The sequence below is a fragment of the Tenebrio molitor genome, chromosome 2 (genome assembly GCF_963966145.1).
Source record: "Tenebrio molitor chromosome 2, icTenMoli1.1, whole genome shotgun sequence".
NCBI classification, from domain to species: Eukaryota; Metazoa; Arthropoda; class Insecta; order Coleoptera; family Tenebrionidae; genus Tenebrio; species Tenebrio molitor.
The window spans coordinates 19994503-20018664 of NC_091047.1; the positions used below are offsets into that span (position 1 = coordinate 19994503).

Here is a 24162-nt window from a genome sequence, read left to right on the forward strand (position 1 = left end):
AACAATCCTTGCACATGGAAACCCCTCATTAGAAATACTTTTACATCCATCTGTAATAATAATTAGATCGTATTTTACAACATTTGTCGTAGATGTAAATGTATATCGTTGGTTTTGCACGTTTTCAGTAAACTGAATTTCTATTAAGATCTTGTTGGTGTTATCAAGTTATAAAAATTTCTACGAAGTATCAATTGTAACTCCTGAGAGTACAATGGATAGAACAGAGAATACAACTTGTGTTGTGTAGACTTGACAACGTTAAATTTGTTACCCAGTCTAGGACTGGTTTACAAATCTATGAGGGGCATGATGACCAACTCAATAGACCGGGACCAATGGCTTAACGTGACTTCCGAATCACGAGACAGAATATAGCCTTTTCATTTTTTTTTTTTTTTTAAATTTCGCCCTGGGTCGGAATCGAACCCGCGACCCTCGCGTCCCTGAGCCGAAACGGACTCCCTTAGGCTATATTCTGCCTAACATAAAATGCTGTTTTTAGTTTCCCTGTGAAAGTGCATTTTTACTATTCCGAACTTGGAAATGCTGTACGAATCTCGATAGCAGTAAGCGTGATAGAGGAGTATTTAATTGTGGAGGTGCGAAACTATAACGTAATAATTCACAACTGAGCAAGCGGAAAGAAAAGATTCGTTTCAACGTGCGGATTGTGCGACCCCAACAAACTCCAGCGAAGCCTAGAAACTATTACGTAAGTTGTTTATAGAGTACTTTACCCCTATATTTAAATTTCCATTATGCGGTGTTTTGTTGTGAGAACGAGGCTGCCAAAAAGGCGAGATGTTGGTCGGCAGGGTGCCGTAATCAGTGGGTTCGCATCCCGCCTTCAGCAAGGAATGCCTGTGTAATTATCACCTTTCATCGGCCGCCGCATTCTAACAATAAAGTAGTTAGCGACGCTCTTGCTGCATTTTAGACCTTGTTATCCGCGGGCTAATTTTATATAAAATTATCCCTCTCTTCTCTGCCAATTAACTTGAAAAACAACAAACAACCCCCAGGTCGAAATAAAACATAACACACGCTCGAAATTCCACCCCGTTTTATTTTCCTCTATAAACAAGAAAAATAACAATTTAGAATTAATTATTATCGGACGGTGACGGTTTAGACGAAATTACTTTCGAAATTAATTTCAGATTTATTCAATTCGGCGGTGCGAGAGCTATTATTAGGGAATAAAAAAAGTACGCATTTACATACGCACACGTTATCAACACGTATTTATGTAAATGCGCAGATTGGCTATAAAGTAAATACATCTTCCTGCCGCTAGGATGTAATTATCTTTCGGCTATTATTTCACATGCAGGCTTCGACACCATAAATCAATTCTTGGTTATTATTACAATAATATAAATATATGCTCCCGTTCAACAGCTATAATCAAATTATTATTTCACATACGTCGTACCGATAATATCTCATCTCAGGTACTTGGATCCTTTATCGCTGGAACGGCTCACAACGGAAGCGGGGAAATTCCAGGAGGCACAAAAAATACAAACGAATAACGCTCAGTGGTTCCCCGAAAGCAAAAATTTATGTTATTAAAAATTGTATAGTTTCAATTCAAATTTATGTAAACTACATATATGATATCTGTGTATTTAACTGATTTTTAAGACGAAGTAAAGCGTTATGTTTGAGATGATGACATGATTGGCGCCACCATCTTCATAAACTATTATTATAAAAAGGGGCACGATTTATTTACAATAACGGATATTTCTACCAAGTAACGAAAGTACGAAGTATTGAATTTACAAAGGAACGCTGTTTCGCTCTTTGGTTATCCATCCAAACAGCGACCACGTCCCACATTGCTTAACTTCACTAAATTATTATTATTATTATTGAAGTTTACGCTAACTAAACCATTATAGGACAATATATACAAAAATTAATTAAGCTGAGTAGTTTCTGCTATACCCAACGACAAATCCTGTAGATCTTTTGGATTTTGTTATCTAAAGATGGATGTCTTTATTATGTGTACATAACATATTATTAGTCTACATCGCAGAAAAGAATGCTCTTAAACTTAAAATATGAACAAAACATGTATTTGAAATCTTAATGTGTTTAAAAATTGTATTACTAAGTTGTTTTATACTTCAAGAGAAAAAAATTCCTTGGTACAAATTTGATAAAATGAGTCTTTTTTTGAATCTGCTTTCTACACTAGACAACTTAAGTGATACAAATTGGATACATATACTCAAGAAAACGTTTTCCTTTAGGGTGTTTGATAAAAAATGAAGGTAATCTGCCCTCGTCATGTGTTGATGACTCTATATCACGAAACGTTGCACCCTTGTCAACTAGATAATATTCACACATTTTAAAACCAATCGTTGTTACCCTTCGGATTGTTAGATTATTATTATTAATCGTGGATCCTTGACAATACTGACAATAATTTGAACACTCAAACTAATAGCATTTGGTAGTTGTTTCAATCTGACATTCGGTAATACATATTAGATTCATAGTTATTTTTTTTTTCTGATTTAAACTAAAATTCGAAATTTGTCCAACACGCAAACTTTTTCCCGAACTTGTCGCTAGGTTGACAATTAATTGCATGCAATTGTAAATTAAATTTCAGTTTGAGTAAAGTAATGATAAGATAAAGAAACGTTTTAAAATTCACAGTTAGCAAAAATTTCACCAGCATGGCTCTAAGTGACGGTTATATAAAATTATATTTTTTAACTTAGGATGCGTATTCACTTAAAAATTAACAAGCCAATAATTGTTTAGTAAAGTTTGACTTTTTAAATATACAGGGTGATTTACGAGGAATAATGAGCCCGACGGAATAGAAAATGCAACCCGCAATTCATCAGGAGAAAAACCCGGACATTTACCGCTTCGATGTCCGGCTTTTTGTTGCAATGTATTGTGGGTTGCATTTTCTATTCCGTCGGGCTCATTATTCCTCGTAAATCACCCTGTATAAAGTTGAGACTCAATCAAAGGACCAAAGTGCAGAGTGTAGATCATCTTTCCTTTTTTGAATTATTTATCACTTCAGCCGGAAGAATTATCAACAGTCATTATAATACTTATTTGAAATTTTGAAATACATATGTATTTGAAAAATAAATGCACGCCTCGCTTCCAATAATAATAATTAATGTGTATTCCAGAAAAAAATCAAACCTTTGTAATATTTATTGTATTTTCCAGATACCTAACGAAACAACAATGACCAATGTAAATTATTTAAGATATTATCTTAATTTCTTAATAAAAATTTACGTTTACACTCAAAAACGCAATATGTATAAGTAGAAAATAGTTATGTATTTACAGTAAGAGTGAGGAAAGCAAAGCTTTCGTTCACGCGAATTGCCTATTCATCCACTCAGCTCCGAACGATGTAATTCAAGTGAACGAAAGCGGCCTTACTCTCGAGTGCTGTATTTGGTTTTGTTCTAGTTATACCTCCATAGAAAGTGAGTCTGTAACTTTGTATTCAAAATGTTAAATAAAATTTATTTTGTTTGATACCTCCCTATAAAGTGAGCCTGTATCCATAGTTATCAGTGGATGAAGGTTTCTCTTTCGTTCACTTCACTTTCGCACATCGTTTTTCACTCACTGGTTTTCATTCCGTCATAATTTTTAAAAATTTTCCAATTATTTCTGATAGCGTAAATTTAATTTTTTTGGCAACATTTGGTATCTCGCGGCACTTGCCTGTTCCAGGATATCATCAGGAACATATTCTTCATCATCCATTTCCACAACCACTTTATTGACGTTAGAGAACTTTGTTCATTTTGTATTTTATTTTTTCCATAAGATCCGTCCATAAATGTGATGTATTTTACATTGATTATTATCTTATATCAATAACGTATTAGATTTTTTTTAATCAATAGTGTTGATGGATGATGGATGGATGATGGAGAAAATGTTCAGATATTTTCCCAATATATACGAAAGTTACCAAGTTCAAGATTATTTAGATATATATATATATAATTAATAAAAAGAAAGATAAATATGTATAATACCTGTTAGTGTAAATGACTGACCTGTTACTATGACAACTCATATGAAAGTTAATGCCAAATGTGTGCGATTTGCACCACTGATGTTCAATCCAACGTGAACAGGTTATATTTTAAATTTTTGATAGATTGTACATTCATAAATATTTTCCCAATTTCAAATATTGTTTCCTCTATTATAAATTTACAGATTTTTTCTGCGTGGTTTCTATTTTGCTAAATTCGTTTGTAAGTATTGTGTTATACGAAAATTCACCATAGACGTAGTAATTTGAGAAAATCTTGGTGACACTGTGAACCTCGTCTCTTGTGCTAAAATGTGTGATAACAATTTTTAATTTTAGATTTACTGTATGTTATAATTATTCAATGAAACCAATCAAATTTGCCGATTTTGATAGTGTTTAATATACTCGCAGGTGTGTATGGATGTGTACTTTTATCGAGAATTAAATGCACAACATTAATAAAGTCACGGCGAAGAATAAAAGCAGAAAGAAATAAACTATAGCTGCAATCATTAATTTTGATCGCAGCGCCATATCAGCATCAGACAATCGTCATGTGAGGGTCTCTCCGGGTAATAAATAATAAATCATAGGAAAAAAAAGAGCACCCCGTCAGACCACACAGATCTAACGCCACCCCAAAAGATAATTTATAAATTTGGAGGCGCGTAAAGATAATTAGGGTTGTTAGGGTTGATGTTTGTGCGTGCAAATTGACGTTCCACGAGATGTATTCGTTTTATGAATTTTTCAGTTTTATGCGGCTCTCGTCGCAACATTGTTTGTCATATTACTATAAATTTCGTCATGTATGGATTATGGATTCGCATGCGTATGTGTCAAAACAGTAAAATTATGTTTCTGATTTCCTATAAAAACCAACTGAACAGAAATATGCGATCATATCCTTTAAGAAAGTGGCGCGAAAGAGGGCGCGCAATAAAATCTACAATGAAAAATGGAAAGTGTTTACGTTTTCGCAATCGGTCTCGAGGCGCGAGACCGATAAAAGGGCTAAAAGGGCGACGGCTTGTTTTTCTGGGTATTTCTTTACGTTCCTGCACATAATCTGCAGCATTATGCAAACTCCTTTTATGATCTATCCGGCTAGTTGTGCTATTTTCGTTATTTCCAAGACTTATGGATGCTGTTCGAGTTTCGTCCTCACGATTTATGTGTCCTCAGCTTCATTAGCTATATTGAACACCGCCATAAATTTTCCAACTTCTACTACACAATAACGGTTACGTGGTCAATGAGGTTAAATAAAGTGCATTAGAGAATACCGGAAATGGAAAAGTTTAATTCTTACAATTTGTCTTCTTTCGCCCTATCGACTCCTGGACAGATTCAATCCGAGGAAATTAATTACGGTTTATTAATCCAACACGAACGTCGATTGTAAAACGCTGCCGTCTATAATTTCGTTTTCAGAAGTCGTTCATCATACGAGGCGACTTCCAAAATCCTTACATTATTTCCACAGAGGAAACTATAACTCATCAGAAACGAAACAGATTGCACCAATTACATAACGTCCATGGACATCTTTCAATCTATTTTCTGAAAACTCCAAACGTCTCATTGAAAAAATAACTGCATTATCTGTATTGAAATCACAAATTGGTCATTACCGAAATTATAATCAAGTAATGATGAGATTTAGCAACCTTTAACTATGACATCCACCCACTCCATAATAATAATATACAACATAATAATCTCGCTTCGAAATCAATTCTTTTTTTGGATAATCCTACAATGCTGTTAAAATATCGTGATCGTGATGAACAAACATAAAATCAGAATAATATTTTATGTAATAGTTGATTATATCATTAAGAGTAGAAGTGAGATTGAAGACCGAGACGAAGTCGAGGTCGACAACTGGGCGAAGCACAAAAAGATCTTCTACTCTGAATGATATAATACTGTTTTATCTTCAAGCGGATCACAAAAAAAAAAATCAGACATGAACTCATTTATTTTTTTCTGTTGCAGTTACAGTAGGTAATATGATAATTTTCAAACTTACAATTCTCAAATTTTAAGACACCAATAATTCCTAGTTCTCTTGTTGCATACTTGAAGGTTCAATAATATTAGTAAGATCTACTAAACTCTAAAATTTACTTTTTAACGTTGAACGGCCATATTGCTATTTTTGATTTTGTGCCACCGGTTAAATATTTATATTTTTTTGAGGTTTTTTTAAAAAAGGATAATTTAATTATTAAATATTTCGTGTAATTATTAATAAATAAATCGTGAGAAATGCTTCAAATGACCTTGCATTTGATTCGTTCGAGCCGCTTGTGGACATTTGAACTCCTAGGATTTCAAATGTTTCAAGTCCGGTAACAAAAAAAAAAGCCAGTTCAACGGTTTCTACAGAAATACACGAAAGCGCGATTTTCGACCGCTTGAAGATAAAATTAATTTCTGTAGATAATTTGTGTGCGTAATAGAGATTTTTAAGAACGGGTATCAAATAAAACAATGTTCAAAGACCTTGTAACCGTATCTATAATATACGTAGCCGGTTTTAACGTTTGATTTGTTTTTAAATTAATTTTGAAAGAAATTCTATTTTCAGCAAATTGCACTCTGCACAATACACAAAGAACGGCTTTGTGATTTACATTGCAAACTCTGATATTTATTCGGAAAACACGCTTTGCTTTTAAAAACCGCATCCAATTTGTTGCGCAATTTTTAAACCTAATATTATTCCATCACTCATCATCTCAACAAGCAGACAAATTTCTGAAGCAGGTAGTCGAACAGGTAAGACGTTTAAAAGTGAGCCGAAAATTAGGTACTTATGTATAATTTAATCTTCGAAGCAGCTTTAAGGCTGTTAAATGTGTACAAACACTTTGTCATCGTTGTGGAACCACAAGAAAGAACTGTGTTAATCACTTCTGTAGAAGAAACATAAATAGTTGCGGGACAAGTCTTTATAAATTTTTATATTTTATTAGTTTGTAGTTGAGCTCGTCGATCATAAATCAAAAATAAAAACTTCAGGAAGTAAAACTGTTTGAGGAACGATCTCAGGTGGAAAGTTTCAGTAATAATTCCGAGTTTTGATCACTAACCCCAAGAAGCTAAACGCTAGATACAATAACATGATTTGTAGACTGTTTTACGAGAGACTTTTTTTATAACTTAATTATGTTACCGACGATGTTCAAAACACCAATAAAATGAGATTAGATTATGTCGTTCTCAGTTCTGCTTGACGTTTTTATTATTTTTGTAGCCATCAAAAATTATCGTCAAACTCAGTTTACAGCGTTCTTTGTAAGACAAAAGACTGAAGAAGAAATACATCGCCGATTAACAATTTTTAGTTTAAAATCGACGTCAACTGCAGTGCACGATGCAGACGTAGAGGTCAGGTTGGTCAGACATTTAACGAAGAAAACAGGGTTTGGGGATTACACGCGACAACTTTGCTCTGTAATTTTCAACATTTCCTGTCTCGTGTTAGAAAGAAGTTGTTGCTAGACATGTAAAAAATATTAACATTCTACAGGCGGATAGTTTTAGAAGTGTTGTTTATTGAAGGCAAACATGTAATCTTGGGTACGGTCACGCCATACACATTTACCTAATAACAGTGTTTATTAATATATAGTGTCCAAAAAATCTACATATTTTTGAAATTGGTCCCGGTACTGACGCTATAAGTACTGACACAGTTAACGCGTGGATTAATTCTTTCACTATTGAAAAAAGCTTTGATGACCACAAAGTACAAATGTAGTTTGGAGTTTAATTTTTTTTAGCGAGTTTCTTATCATTATGTAGTTTTCAAAGGTATACCCAGTTGAAAGGTATAAAACCGACAAGTTGAATAATAATCGACTTCTAGGAACAGGCTGCACGCGCTATTATGTGACACCAATTCAGCACCTAGGAGGAAGTTTCAATTGCAACAAAATGCAACAAGTTGCTTAACAATCCAAAATGTGCATTATTATTCATGAATACAAAGAACACGAAACAATCACACCGACGAGTCAGTAGTAAGCACACGTTTAATAAATATGAAGTGTAGAAGCATAAGATAAAGCTCTTTGTCCTAAATACCACAGGAAACCGTAAAAACAAGGAAGTGCCTCCACGACTTGGCAGGACATTGAACTTCCGATTTCGTGGAAGCTGGGAACCACGTGAGATGAATGATTTTCAAATCTCCAAACAAAAATATTTCGGGATATTGTTAATAGGATGAGGCTGATGGCTCTTCGTGGTTGGCGAGTTTGGAGTTGTGACGACAACTTTGTAATATCCTCAGACGTGAGCGAATATCGTTGGCAGCGTACGGCAACGTACTTTTAGTTTTAATTAGTGAGAAAAAGCGTTTCTGTTAATTTCCAAAAGTTTACTAGTACAAGCCGGGTTACTACTCTGTAATAACTTTATGAAATAAAGTGCTATTGTAGAGTTGAGTGATATATCTTGCGTTAGTGCATGTCACTTTTAATTATCTTTAATAAATTTTAGCCGCACGCGGATGTTAGTACTTCTCATTTATAAATTTAATGAATTTGAACACCCTGCAGCATCCATGTTAGCATGGCTGAGTGGAATTATTTGGGGTCATTGTATGTTATGTAGATTATTTGTCATGTACAATTATCAAGACGACCACTTCTGGATGATGGGCAAGCTTTTGGAGGAACCAAAACAAGAACAATCACAGGAAAGCTACATCTCGGAAATGTGCAGTAAAAAGCGTTAATTGAATCAGTAGGTATTAACTTTTATAATTAAAGAGGATTAATGAAATTTTTTGGTTCTTATAGAAAGGAAAGAAAGACTCTAATGCAGACATACACTCCCCTATTACGGGATGACATATTTGTTCCCATCGGTAGTAGTACTGAACATGTCACTATGAATTTATTTGTGGACGTTTACACATACGAGGAAATGAATTGGGGATATATTAGCGCTTTAAAAAATAAAATAAAATACTATAAATATTTATATAAATAAATATTATATTTATTATATTTATTATATTTATTTATTTGTAAAATGGAATACGGTTAATTTTTTAAATTATGCGTTAATTTTGCGGCGAAGTGTAGTTACTTATGTTATAAGGACGAAAAAGAAAATATTTCGGACGATTTGCTGGAAATTGCTGGACGAGGCAAAGCCGAGTCCGATTATTGTTTTCGTCCGTGTATCATACATTATTTTTTAATCAATTGCAATAAAAATACTCGTAAAAATTTTCATTCCGTTGTCAAAGTGACGTTTGATCCGTAACATTTTTGAAAAAATGCGGGCTGTTAAAAACTTATTAACAACCCTGAATGTTGCCAGGGTGTTATTGACAACTTAACTGTTGTTGATTGTTGCTTAACAATATAGCGGACGAAAAACATTTTTCAGTCTAGGACGAAAAATAATGCTTTGACAAAAAGATGACGTTTTCGTCCAGATATTCAGATATTCAATTGACTAAAAATAAATATATTATTAATCTGGTTGAATATAATAATGAAATACTAAAAACTAAACTTATTAAATTAAATGCAAAAATCTGTAATCAGTCCACAACAAAAATAAAATCACTGTGTGGTTAGAAAATAACGTTTAAGGAACACGCGAAACTTGTTCATAGGATCTGTTTTTAATTCGTTCGAGAAAGGGATATAAATCATTACAGCATTGTACGTGAGGGATCTGTGGGACAAAGCTGTGTAAAATTTCAGCGAAGATGGTTTTACTAAACTGAAGATCACTTCTCAACATCAACTTTCCTCTAAGGTATAAAGGAGATGAAGTTAGCACAATGTTGTGAACTAGTACTGTAAGATGATACTGGAACAGGTTTGGTATTTTAAACTATTGGAGTTTCTGTATTTTAGAAATAAATGTATCATATTTTCGTAATCTATAACATCTATTTTGATTATTTTGAATATTCTACATTCGATTTTCAGACACTATTAGAAAACGAAATATTTATTTACCTGACAAGTATGGAAAGTGATAGTATAGTTTACTGAACAAGTAGGCATGCTAAAGCACGAACGAGTGATGAAAGCTTACGGGTTCAGTAAAGACATTTTCCACGTGTGTTATGTAAAACTGTATTTCTACACCCATTTTTCTAAAGGCTAATAATGGAACTTATTATTGAACATTCTAAGTTTAATTATGGTTGCAATTGGCTTAAAATGATTGAAATTGATAGCGAAGAATGGATTAATATCTTAGTAATTGTAATTTTATAAAAAGTTTTTAATAAAAAATCATTAATTTAGAATGGATTGACTAGAGTATGTGATAATATATTATGCAACGTTTATAAACGCCTTTTTAGTCACGAGTTTTATTAGGCACGAGTGTGGCGAGTGTTCACTTAAAAAAAAGGATACTCACATGCATGAATTTGGATATCTCAATGTAATCAAAATAATGTTCATATCAACAAATTAAAACATCAAATGTAAAAACGTCCCAACAATTAGAAACAAGAATAAAATTTGCACGAAATTTATCAAAAGTGCTTTTGAATTGGTAGATGAAATTGTTTTTAATTGGGACTTTGCCACGATTAATTTAAATACATCTCCTATTTTTCTTCTACGCTCTAGACATTGGCAAACTTTTAAATTAAAAAAGTATCTGTTACAACTGTAGTGTAACATTTTCGTCCTTGTTCTGAAGCTTTGAAACTATAACAGATTTTAAGTTAGCAGCAAATTGCTCGAAGCTACGTTAAATACATGCATAAATGGCACATTTAACAGTGGCAGATGTGTGATTGTACCTCAGTTTCACCATGCAAATTATCACAATTAATTACCATAATTAATCCTTAAACAATATTACAGAGTTTGACTAATGCGTTTATCGCAATATATAAAAATTAGTCATTTGAACATAATATGTTAGAACTGAAACGAAATATTCTGCTTTTCAAACAATTAACTTCTAAAGAAAGAAAAACGGAATTATATTGTTAAAAGTTGTGTTTCGTCGCTGTGTTTTAAATCTACACATACGTTCTTGCCGACATTTGCGCTTTGCTTTAAATCACCCTTGGAAGTCGTTTTCTGAAGGACTACTTAGTTTCTCAACCACATCATCTCGGACCGTTTCTCTTATTTTAACATGAGTTAGTTTCAGATTCTGAAATGAGAAAACAACCACTAGTCGGTAAAAGCATACAAATGAATATTTTTTGCATATCGATGTAAGTTGAGAAATTTGGTCCAAAAGGATTTATAAAAAATTACAAAAAAAAAATTGTTTGCTTTGACAAACATCTCCATCGTGTAAAAAAGTGCTACTTTCACTACGATTTTGCGTGTAAAAAAGTGCCACTTTCATTACGATATGTAAAAACAAAATTTAATGGCTGAATGTGCAAGAGTAACAAAGTTAATAAAATCGAAATTTCTTAATTCATCTGTTGGGGAGGATTAAACGTAAAGACGCAAACAGATCAGTGACTTTTTTACTTTATTAAAAAGGATCTTTCGGAACCGATGTCAAAGTCCTAACTTTTCCAAGTAAAAGCTGAAAAGTTGAAGTCTATTGAATAAATAAATATATATATGTGAGGACGTTATTTGGATAATCCATTAGTATTATCCAGATCAGAATCCATTAGTGTATTACAAATCCGATTTATTAGAAAAACAAGATATTTGTACACGGTACTAACGTGGTTGTGGACAATTATTTAATGGTCGGATTTGAAAATCTGCTAATTAAAAATTTCTCATTAATAAGTTGAATACTTTAATAAACTTGTAATTAAATTAACTCACTAATAAAATATAATTGGTGTTTTTTTTAATCACAACTTCATCTACTGTCTGAGAAACTTTACTAATTTCCTACATTAAATTTTTGTTGTTGGGGTGCATGTAGAGTCTCATATTTTATTTTTCTTAAAGTTGTAATATTTCTTCATTATTCAAGTTTACGAAGTTTCTAAATAGAGTAAAATTTCTATTTCACGAAACTTCCAGCTACCAATAAAAGTAGACAGGAGAGATATCCATAGACAGGAAACTCCACGATAGTATATAATTTCCTTTTGATTCCGGTCTGGTCTTAAGTTAGTGTAAAGTTATTTAAGGCCCACCTTTCTCCATCCAATCACAAGTAAATTGAGCCGTAAAAACTTTTATGTGTTCTCATTAGCGTCTCGTTCTCAAAATTAGAGACGAACTTCACAAACAAATCTCCTTGTCCGGCACAAGTTAAATAGATTTAAGCCGAAGAGGTTGCACTAAAACTCGCAGTCGAAACAGGTGGCGGATGAGAAACGACCTTTACGGAAGGTCGAAACCACTGACTTGTGGAGAAACTCATATTGACAATTGACGGTAAACATGAAGGTAAAGTTCATTAGCATAGGACTGTGTTTGTTTAATTACTCGGAGCCTACAAGAAGACCAAAGTCCAATTAACTAGATACACCTCTGAGGCCCACCACCGCCGGCTTAATTACACCCAATCAAGGATTATGTGAAGGGAAGTGGTGGTACTCGGTGTCCGATGTAAACTATCGTATCCTGGGGAAAGGGATCTGGGTGGCTGCTTCGAGGCACGGTGGTTTACGGTACACATAACATTACTTCCATTGAAGGGGCAGCCTCGTTGCGGTTCACCTGGACACTGTCCTTGCAGATGTAACGGTGTAGCAGCGTTTCAGGTGTTCAGCAATAGAGGAAAGTTCGGAACTTCCACGTCTCTACTTGCACGCTCGAAACTTCACTCCGCTGATGTTTATTTGAGTGTGGAGCTCTTGTAACAATAAGTTTCGAATAAAATAAAATATTTTCCCGTTATTATTTTCTCGTTCTTTATTTATATATTACTTTGCTAAAAGTTTTTATTAAAGGAATTTTCTCCCACAGTGAAATGGCGGATCACATTTTCAATATTTATTTTTTATCTAAACACACTCCTGAATTTGTTAAAATAAAAATAATAAAATGTATTTGTATTTTCCTATTCTTGTTAAATAATAATAAAATTATTAGTGATAATTTTGTAATGAATGGATTACTATACGAAATGAACTTGACATGCAGAACAATTATCAAAAAATTAAATAAAGGAAGTGCCCGAAGTGCCCCCCATTTGACTCTAAACATAAATCAACACTTTTTCTAGCCTTTCGAGCAGATTCACCAGGATGTTTAATTTAATTTGAAATGTCCAACGTTACTTGTCAATGATGCGGCTGTCACTGTCAAGCCGTCAACAACCGGAAGTTACTTCAGTTGTACCATTTAAAAATTGAATTCAGTATCACCAACTCAAACAGTCCTTCTTGGTCACCCCGTGTTATTAATTAATTAATTATTAATAATTAATGCTTTATCTTCAATGGTAAAACTCATTTTGCCACTTAGTCTGGGATAATTGTTGCTTACAATTACAGGAAACGTCCGTAAACTTTGGGGAAATCGAAAACTTTTTTTAAGGTTAACATCAACACCGGTGCTCTAAAACTAACGTTTGTTTGACATTTCACCGAAAAATTGAATAATAAAATGCACAATTATAATTCCAACGTCTAAAATTCGTGAGGTATGATTTATTATAAATAGACCACAAATTCTCTACGCCCATGAATTGAAGGCTCATTTCCATAGGATTCGCTACGACATGACCGATAATTTGCAACGCCTACTCTGATTTGTTTTCTTTTTGATCACTTTGTATTTTGTATATAATATCACCGAATTTACCAATCTTTGTCAAGTGATTAGCTTATGCCATCTATATATACTTTTGGTACAGTAGCACCTTTAGAGTGTGCGCTCCTGTTCATGTTAATTTAATTAACTACATCATAATAGTGAATATGGTTTGGAGCATTTCGAACTGCTTAATTAACATAATATTTGATTGAATAACTGCTCAAATTAGCAACACATTTATGGCAATATTGTAACACAAAACTGAACCTGAATAAAATCTACAACAAATAAAGAAAATTTAGTCTCGTATATTAAATAGTCGTAATATAATTCAAGATTTCATCATACATTTTTGTTTTATTTGGAAACTATTCAATAAGAAAATTCACAATTATGTACTTATTTCTTAATTTTTCATCTCAACACTTGGGTAAGTACTCGTAGGTTCACTTTTATGATCTTTTATAACAGTAATGGCTGTAAGAAGAAACTAATGTACCATCGTTAATAGAACAAGAATTAAAAGTTTTGCAAATTACTTCTAATTGGTATTAAATATTTCTTAGTTAAATCTAAACATTTTTAAGTCAGATGAAATTGGATTTTTCGCGGCGCGCTTTTGAACGTCTTTCATATCTAAACAGTAATAACCTCAATAAGATGGGTTTTTATATTTTGGTATGAAAATTTTGCTCATCTGCTGAGCTTTCCATACGAATGCTAATTACGATTCAATTTTGATAAATTGTTGAAACAATTCCTTCTGTACAATATAGGATTCAATGAACTCATTTGTGTCGTCTAAATATTTTTTCACCATTTAAATTATTAATACAAGTAAAATTTTAATTTTCCTGGACTATGATGAAGAGTTTTCTGTTGCGAGACTTGTACGTCAGGGGCAACACGTATTGAGCACCCTTCCATTTTGTGAATATTTTTACTTCATTAGTTTTAAATATTTTTCTGATTATTATGCAGTGTGTCCATAAAATACAAATTCAATTAAATTATTTTATTCACTGGAAGCACGCGCAAACAACGCCACAAAATTACAATATAAAATCAATTAATAACGCCACAATAAAATATAAATTCCGTTTCATATAAAAGCAAATGATCGCACCGGCCGCGCTGACACCCCAAAAACAAACGGGAAACAAACCATCAAGTGTGAAAATTGGTTTAGGGTTTGGAAGTCGTTAAAGTCGCGAATTGGCAAAGACGTGTTTATAGTTCTTAGACTTGTTCGAAAAAGGCAGTGATGGCTGCATTTGTTTGCGCCGTTGACGATGATTTCGCACTTTTTACGTCTTAATGCCCCATTTGAGTCCTACTTATTGTTTCTTTTCGACTTTTTACATTGTCGTAAAATAAGGAGTTTCTTCGTTAAAATGTTGTCGATGATTTTAGACGTTCAGATTTATTGCAGCTTCACACTACATTACGACGGAACTAAGTTTTATGTGTTTGTTTGTTATTTCTTTTATGCGAAAACGGCCCCCAATTAAATTATTTTCGTTGTAATGCTTTCACAAACAAACGAGGTGGACGGCGTTAATCATTAGTTACATGCACTGCAGCAATGTTTTCATTTTTATTTTATTTTTGATGCACATCATACGTCTGATAACATATTTTGCATCCCCACTTAATTAAAAATGAAATTAATCCCCTTCTCGTTTTCTCGTATTCCTTGTGCTTCGTCACAAATCGCTACTACATCAGTTATGTAAATCCAGTTACGAAATGCAAAAATAACTCCGACATTAATGAAAAATATTATGTTACTGGAGTCTCATATTTATTAAAATAAAAGCCTTCCTTATAGCTTGCCTTGTAATAATGTTTCATAACTTTTTATCCTAATTTGAAATAAATGTATTACAGAAGTACGAGTAAAAATATTTTCAACACACGCTCGTGAGTGTCACCCATTCTCGCAAAATTGCATAATGAAGTTCACATAATACAAAAAGTGTCAGATATTACGCGCGTGTAATGACTACTACTCACTCGAATGATTTCACTCTGTGAGTGACAACCACCATTACACGCGAGTTCTCTAATTTACTATTAATTATTAAAATTATTCAATTACATAAAGTAAGCGCTGATGAGAAAACATAATGCTCAGCCACAGAGAACCCTTTTTTATTTGCAATCCTGGTTCTGTAATTTATACATAATTTTTTATAGTTCTTCGCAATTAATGTCAGTAGTTATTACAGACCCAATAAAATTAGATGAGATTTTCAAACAACCAATCGCATTTATCTTTCTCTTACTGGCGTTGTAAAATAATTACTGTCCCACTGAGAATTTCACGGCCAACTGCACTTAAATAGTGTTTAAAGTCCAACTAATGCAAACGGGCAGTAAATCGGCCTTTCTTTCAGGATGGCTGCGCCGTACTTACCTTTGATCCAAGAAAGAAAGAATTACTTTAATAAAGAGACGAATTTATTCGTTGCCACAGTAAAATGTGAAAAGCTGCTTCGTTAACCATTCAACAAATTAGGATGACTTGTGATTCATTAAAAGTGTAACCTTGTCCAAATTAATTCCATAATTATACGTAGACGCCCCATTTGTTATTTCGATCTCGTTTGGGAGAGATAACCACCTTAAATAACAAACGTCTTAATATCCCGCTGGCAACCAACCAAAAGTCCAATCTGTATTTAAGAGGGACCTATCCTATAAATATTCTCGGAGCTACACATGATAATCTGTAGGCATCCGTGTGGACTAAACAAGACATTATTAGAGAAATAAAAATCCTCCAGGTATGAAGACGATCGAAGTTAATTTCTCGCTGCAAAGTCGGGAAATCGTGATTTTTTTTTATGGAAGGGCGGATTTTATTGAGGAAGTTCATGAGTTATAAGGTGGTGTGACGCTAAATTTCAATTAACCTTATCTCGATATTTTCGCTCAAAGTCTTAATAAGATTAGACGTTACTTTTATATAATGTAAAAGATCTTGTGAAATTGAAGCTCTCCCTCGAAAGTTTTATAACGATTGGCCTCATTGAAGCGTATGGTATTTCCTCATTCTGGTGCAGACAAATAAGTGGGAAAATGTGCTTCTTAAAGATAACAGTGAAAGGCCATCCATTCCTTTATTTCACTTGCAAAAATAACGCTCATTTCAATGTTCCCGCTGAATAAAGCCGCCGTTCTTGATGACGTCCTTAGGAAAAAGTGCCAATATGGCGGAATATTTAAATAAGCGGCTCAACTGAAATTGTTTTTAAATCTAATTTGCGTGTGTTGTCTAGGCGTTGTCTTAAAATGCGGAGCCATTAGACGGAGTCATGTCTCGAGATTGAACTTCCGATGCAAAAAAGTGCATTATCTGTGACACCGACGAGGGCTGAGCCGATTTTGCTGCTCTACAAAATTCATAAATGAGTCCATGCAAAGTGCTCCCCGGGGACGCAGGCTTCATTAAAAAATCATACTCATTTGGTACAGTTCGGTGCAAGTTAAATGAAATTTGCATCATTTATGAAGTTAGAAAAATGTGTTGGTGAATGATGATTTATCAATTTCATGGAGGTTTTGGAGAAATTAACGTGTATTTGTATAGCATTAAATCTCCTGGGAAATTAAATGTGGGTCGTTATTTTATTTTTCGATTATTAGTTTAAATGAACCAAATTTTACTCATAATAGTAATTAACGGCTTCTGTTTGGCCCACAGTTTGTAGTAATAGTAACAGTGCAACAATGAAATGATATTTATTATTTATTAAATATGTACGAGTAGTTATTTCAATAATTCGCTAGTCGTACAAGTGAGAAAATAATACTTTGCTTCAGCGTTGACAGATAATGTTTCTTTTAATGTTGATTCAAATCTTAAAATTTAAGTTTTCACAAAAATTAGAGCATTAAATTAAGCACACTTGCCGTTACCACGTTGCATTTTATAAACAAAAAGCTTTTATAACATTTTGAATATATGCATGTATTGAACATTAATAAACATTATTATTTTTTTATATTATATTTCAAATTATAGAGTAAAGGTAAGTTCAGATTAATTGGTTATATTTTAAAATAAACTTAAAAGTGTTTCAATTTCGTTACACTTAGAACGTAAAGCTTTTAATTAGATAGTGGATCAAAATTAAAATATTCAATAATTTAATTAAAGTTTCTTTACGCTATAAAACACTCAAAGTGCTTTCCCCGGCGATTACCCGCCTCGATACTCTTTTATTTTTATAAAAAATAAATTTACATTAAGGACGATTAAGGAAGACGAACCGGATCTTTTTCGTCCTCAATTACGTTCCGAGAACTCTTTAAAATGAAGTAGGTTCAAGTATGGACAATTTAATGGCAATAAAACTTTTAAATGCGTCGAGGATAAGTCGAAAAGATACAAATCTGCAGTTAGACAGTTGGGCTATGGCATGCAAAACGCCGACGATTATCCTGAAATCGGCGATTTCGTATTCTGTAGCTTTAGCTTGAAGGTAGATAGATATCTCTTCCATAAAGTTGATTACATTAGCCGTATGCCAGCGATGGCCACTTAGACAGACGTACGCGGATAAGTGAAACAATTCCTGTAAAATGCTGAAATTCACTTTGCTGCAAAATAGTTGTCAGGACCGGGTAGAAAGTGCTTCAATTTGGAACTCGCAGATGCATTTAGAAATTATGTTTACATTCGCCTCATTGTTCATACAACTGAAATTTGCTCATAACTCCTAAAAGCTTCCCCTAGTTAAATTTGGTTAACACTCGTGACTTGGTTAGGCTTGATTGAATAAAGGGTGAAGTTCGGTTGGTGAAACACAATTTATTCTTAAAACGCCATTTAAAAATGAGTAGCAAACACGGGTTAAATTAAACGAGCACATTAACAAATCTACGAAGATGCAAGCTCTGGGAAGTTATACAGTGACGGCAGAAAGCTTGGAATTATTAAAGATAATCACAAGTCAATGTGAGGCACAAAATCCTCCTGTAAAAGAAACATAGACAGAATTTAAAAATGTAACTAAATCTTTTCTTGGCGATAATGTTAATAGAACAAATGTTTCAAAAATTCCAGATCTTACAATGTACCTACTATATTGATTTTTTACTTTCACACTTGGATTACTTTGCCGGAAAATCTTGGTGTTGTCAGTGAATTTGTAAGGTGAAAGATTTCATATACGAGTAGATATCAAAGAGACGGAAAGACGATGGCGAAGTCACTGAAATGGAAATATGATGCTAGATTATTATTGGAATAAAAAAACGGCTTGTGCACAAATAGTGGAAAAATAAATGTTTCAACGCTAGTTTTAGGAAAAAAGGTTAAAAGTTTACGCAACATTTATTTGTATTGTAAAAATGCTGTTTCGAAATAAACATTTTATCAATTCGGTTTTAGAAAAATAGTAGATTATATCATTAAGAGTAGGAGCTCGAGTAGAAGTGAGTCTTCTTGTGCTAAGCCAAGCCCTCAATTTTACAACAAACGATATTTTTGTAAAAATTATTGTGTTAATGGCATTTAAACAACATCTTAAATCATTTCTATTAAAAAAGGGTTACTAGTCAATTGCTATCATTATTTTCTAAACATTTTCTATAAATATGGAATTATTTTTATAAAAACTTAACCCTCCATCACCCGGCGGCACGTCAATTTTGCCGGAGTACATACACTATTACGGATAATACTATCAAGTAATAGTGCAGTGCTTATTAACATAATTACCGGAGTCTCGCCTCCACATTATTATTATTTTCTTTATACGCGAAGTTGTTTCCGATCCTTGCGTGGTCACTAAAAACAAGCAGCTATAAATAAGTTATTTTATAGTCCATTTACAAAAGATAAACTTTGACTGTCTGTGTTATTAAAAAGATAGTTCCTGAGGGATCGATTTTTTAAGGTGGAAGTGAAATTCTAATTTCACGCTGAAATTGTCGCCAAAAAAGTTTAATAAAAAATCACACTCATGACTGTATTCAACAGATTAAAACAAAATCCACAGTACATACATTTATGAAAATCCAATCCAGCCAAACATGGGCATAAATCAGAATTTGATAATCTTTCCAAATCTGCAGAAAATAGGGGAGTGCCATTTCAAATTTCGCGATGACACCATTGCGCAGAAACGATTAGGGGTGCGAAAATAAAATTATCTGAAAATGTTTCTTTTACAAAAATTACGTTGACCTGTCCGAGTTGTTTTCGAAGAGCTCAATGGTAAAGAAAATATTTTCACTATCACAAACAATTATTTAACCAACATGTGGAGAAATCTATTTTGCATCTCATTTAAATAATCGTACATTGATAAACAGATTTTCATTTGTCAATCAAGACCTTCGACATCAGGGACAATGAGTGATGAACCATCCCCTATTATTACACTGTTTCAATTGTTTGCAGTGACTCATGACAAAAAATTACCCAATAATTGAAAAATTGTCGTAAATTAAAACGCTGTCAACTTCGGTGATATATCAATTTCTGTTGGTGGAAATTGTTTTCAACATTTTAAAATTAAAAATTGATTAAAACAAATTAAAAATCATACATTTCTAAAAAGTAAGCATACGTGATTTAGTAGAACTTATTTCACTGCGCATAACTCACATGGAACAACCATCTGAAACTAAATTAACAGTTGTGTTTTTTTTCCGCTGTATCCAGGAAGCTTCGGGGGATTTCTGAAGATAACTCTGTTAATCTTTATAACGCATGATTTACGGTTGGAACAGATAACTGGTCAATTATAATGTTGTGGGAGTGTGTCGGCTTGTTAAATTTTCTGAATATGATGCGCCATTGGATTAACGTATAGCTTAATTAAATTTTAAACCTTAGTAAATCTGATTACCTTCCTATACAGCACGAATTGTGAAATCATCATCCGTTGCATACCATTTTGATTGAATCCTCAATCAGATTCGTTAAAACTGTATAAGTGGCCACATATAAAAATTCAAGTGCATGTACATGTTCATATGCATATTAAGAGGACGAATGGGCAAAAATAATTGAATCAAAATGATGAGTGTGCAGATGCCAATTATGAACTATGATGAACTAGTTTCAAAAGAGTGTTCAAACTACATATATTGGTATTTTGTATACACTCGAATAATTCGAATTTTTAAAATCAATGAGAAATACAGGGAACAACAAATACATAATAATTAAAATTTGAATCAACTCGAAAATGGTGGAAGAGTTGTTGTATGAAATGAGACGGAAGAGTTTTGCTCGAGTTGGACGTCCAATTCTATTTAATCAAAGAAAACCTAAAACATCGAAAAGGAAATGTTTACCTGCCTTTACTAACGCAAACTTGAGGAACTTTAAAGAATTTAATTTTAATAAGCGATATCAACGATTAAACAAGAACATTTTTCTTCCATTTAATTACAAAACCTTATTCGGTACAAGCAGTGACGAAAAATGAACTGACGCTTGTAAAACAATGTAAATTAATAAAAATTGTTACCTTTCAGCTTGTGGTAATCATATTTTTTTATAAATGTATGTCAAAAAATTAAAAAATCATAATTGAAAATAAATTTGAAATTTTAAAAACATACAAAGTTTTGCCAAAAATACAGCAGTATGGATGTCTTTAGATAGTCCAAGTCTTCTTAAGCTCACGAAAATTACAGAAAATATTTTACTTTAGGTATGCGGTGGCCGCGGTGATTCTGAGATTAGTAAAAATAGGAAGGAAATTGCATTATTATTTAAAGATTCACCAAAGAACAATTTTTTTGTAAACAATTAATTTTAAATGTCGTAATAATGAAATTAATTAATTAATACCAATTAAATAATATTTTGCTTAATATTAAATATGTATGTACATAGATGTAAAATTGAAATTAGACATCGAAAGGAAAATTATAAAACAGAACGACAAGAATCCTTTTGGTTGAGGATTGTAACGAATCGACGTTTTTGAGCTCACCTTCCAACACTTACCATTTTTGCGATTATACTTTTAATAATTGTCCAAAAATTCTGAAACTCGGTAGGTACAATTGTGACCCAAAATGGGCCAGTCACTTGACCGGGCTCAGGTTTTTGTTGGGAGCTCTAGGGTGGGTTCAGTTATGGGCGCCAGGCAACTACGATTTTGGAACTACTGGTGGTCTTGTTCAGTTGCCGGAACAAGAGCTCCGAGTTCTCGACATCGTGACAAAAAAAAAACAAATTAGTTTTAAGTTGAAAATTTAAATGAACTTCTTTAATGAGAGATTGTTGATACAACAATGAAAACAAAACGTTGAAATGAAATTATTTACAAAGGTTTGTAAACTTAACGATTAATTGCGCTTGAATTACTTAACAATTTTTCTGTTGTGCTCTTTAATCGTTGATCACTTTGAAGAAACTTAAAATAACAAATTTGGTGTCGTGAATTAACGTTACATTAGAATAATAATTGAACAAAATTTGAAACTGGTGAGACTTTAAATTTGAGAATATGGAATATATCGAGTCCTTTTTGCGACGTCACTGCGTCAAACGATAAATTAAGCGATTTATCTTATCGCCTAGAGCCTTGGAGAGATGTCGATGCGTGTCCTTGGGCGGTCACATGCCCATGCTTGCTAAAACTCTACCGGTACTGATCCGTGAAAACGGCGGTGCTGGAAAGACCGGCTGCCTCGGAATTTCCATTACGTTTTCAGGAATCGGCAGTCGGCACCAACGATACTGGCAGTACTGGAGAGACCGGTTGCCGCGGAATTTCCAGGACGTACCATACGGGAAACAATCAACGGGAAGACCAAAAACTAAACACAATATAACACCCCTTTCCGCCCGAAAGGGGCGACCTATGTCTTCCGATTGAGTTCGGTAAGTTCCTTCCCGTAACGGTAAACGGTAGCTTCTACAAAATCGGACGGAACTCAACAGTACCAAACTCGACCAAAGTCTTCAACGGGACCAAAACAGACCAAAGTCTTCAACAGGACCAAAACAGGACCAGAACAGGACCAAAACAGAATCAAACAGGACCAACGGCTTCAACAGCACCAAAACAGGACCGAAATAGGCCAAAACACCCCTCTCTCAGTGAAAGGGGCGACCTAAAGGTTCGTCCGGCAAAAATCTGTGGATTGCGGACATCTGGATCCGGCGATCTCTTCGGAGACGGTACACGCTTCTCGGTACGGTCGGATTTCACCGCGATGATCACGGGATCGGAATTTGCGACGCCGCGCCGCTAAGGGCGGCACGGGTGCCCGCTCCGCGGTCACCGTCCGACCATCACGTTTCCGCTTCGATAGTTCTTTCGCAACCCCCGTACCTTGCAATTATTCCCCCTTGTAATAAAACATTCCGATTTTTGAACGTACGGCGCATCAAATGACGGTACTTCCGCTGTACTACTCGTGCGCTCTGACTCGTCAGGAGAACGATCATGGCGCCGGTTTGTTTACCTTTAGATTTCCGCCGACGGGGAAAATTGCAGATGGTTTCACGATAAAATGTCGGTAAGTCCGCGCGTATATTGCGTCAGGTGGTAATCGTCGGTCTTCGCAGGGTCGAAAAAGAATGGGACAGATAGAAAAGATGTGGCTTGGGAAGGAAGAAGATAACGTCCCGGCAAGTAACGGAAGTGAAAGTGGGGAACCACAGCCACACGATCCAAAGACGTGAGGCCGTCTTAGCCTAAAATTGTGGGGCTAAAACGTGTTCTTCCAGCCGCCCCATGGCTGGCACAGTTTGCACGAAATGACTTTTCTTCGAATGAAATGAGCAACCCAAAAATGTCACCGAAGATGGGCGCGTCGCATCGGCACGAGACGTCGTCGTCGATACCTTTTTTTGTTCTTTTTGATGCTAACTCCGGGTGATCGAGTAGCGCTGTTATAGTCCCGCAACCGTTTGTAGAACCTCTTGGGCCTTCTACACCGGCCAAAATGGAATAGTGGCATTTTGGCATGCTACACAATCTACAATTACTATTCTATGATTGAGCATGATCAACTTTTTTCAATTAAATTTGTGTCATGGAGCTAACATCATAGCAATTTAATATCAAATTGGTTCAAATATTGAAAGTTTTCTTTTTCTCTACTACTCGTAGTAGAGCTCTTCACCTTTTTGATTCATCCGACTTTGAATTATAATTAAGTAATAAGCAAAATTGCGATCAAATATCAAGTTATACAAAGCTGGAATCCAAGACAGCTAATAAATAAATAAATAGGACAGCTAATAAATAAATAAATAGGACAGCTAATAATGATAATGACCGCCACTAAATACTTGTTCCAATGGTTTACAGAGCCGTTGGAGAAGATCCCAAAAACCAATTTTTCTTGAAGTGGTAACGTTGATCACATGCCTAGTATTCATGTCAGAGTCAGAGTCATGACTAGTAAATTATATAGTAA

At 34.0% G+C, this 24162-nt stretch overlaps 2 long non-coding RNA genes across 4 annotated transcripts in view; both read left to right on the top strand.

Annotated features, from left to right (window-relative positions):
• Positions 1–269: 269 nt before the first annotated feature.
• LOC138123972 (uncharacterized) overlaps positions 270–24162 on the top strand; it is a 39983-nt gene continuing 16090 nt past the window's right edge. Inside the window, exon 1 of the long non-coding RNA XR_011156962.1 lies at positions 270–715. This is a non-coding gene — a long non-coding RNA (uncharacterized lncRNA). The remainder of the gene's footprint in view (positions 716–24162) is intronic.
• Positions 6445–9084, top strand: LOC138123739 (uncharacterized). 3 transcript variants are annotated; one of them, XR_011156900.1, is made up of 5 exons: positions 6445–7882; positions 7938–8091; positions 8161–8238; positions 8296–8818; positions 8875–9084. It is a non-coding gene; the product is annotated as an uncharacterized lncRNA (long non-coding RNA). The 3 variants fall into 3 exon arrangements; XR_011156901.1 differs by having other exon boundaries at positions 6446–7882; positions 7938–8238; positions 8296–8512; positions 8573–8818; XR_011156899.1 differs by having other exon boundaries at positions 7938–8238.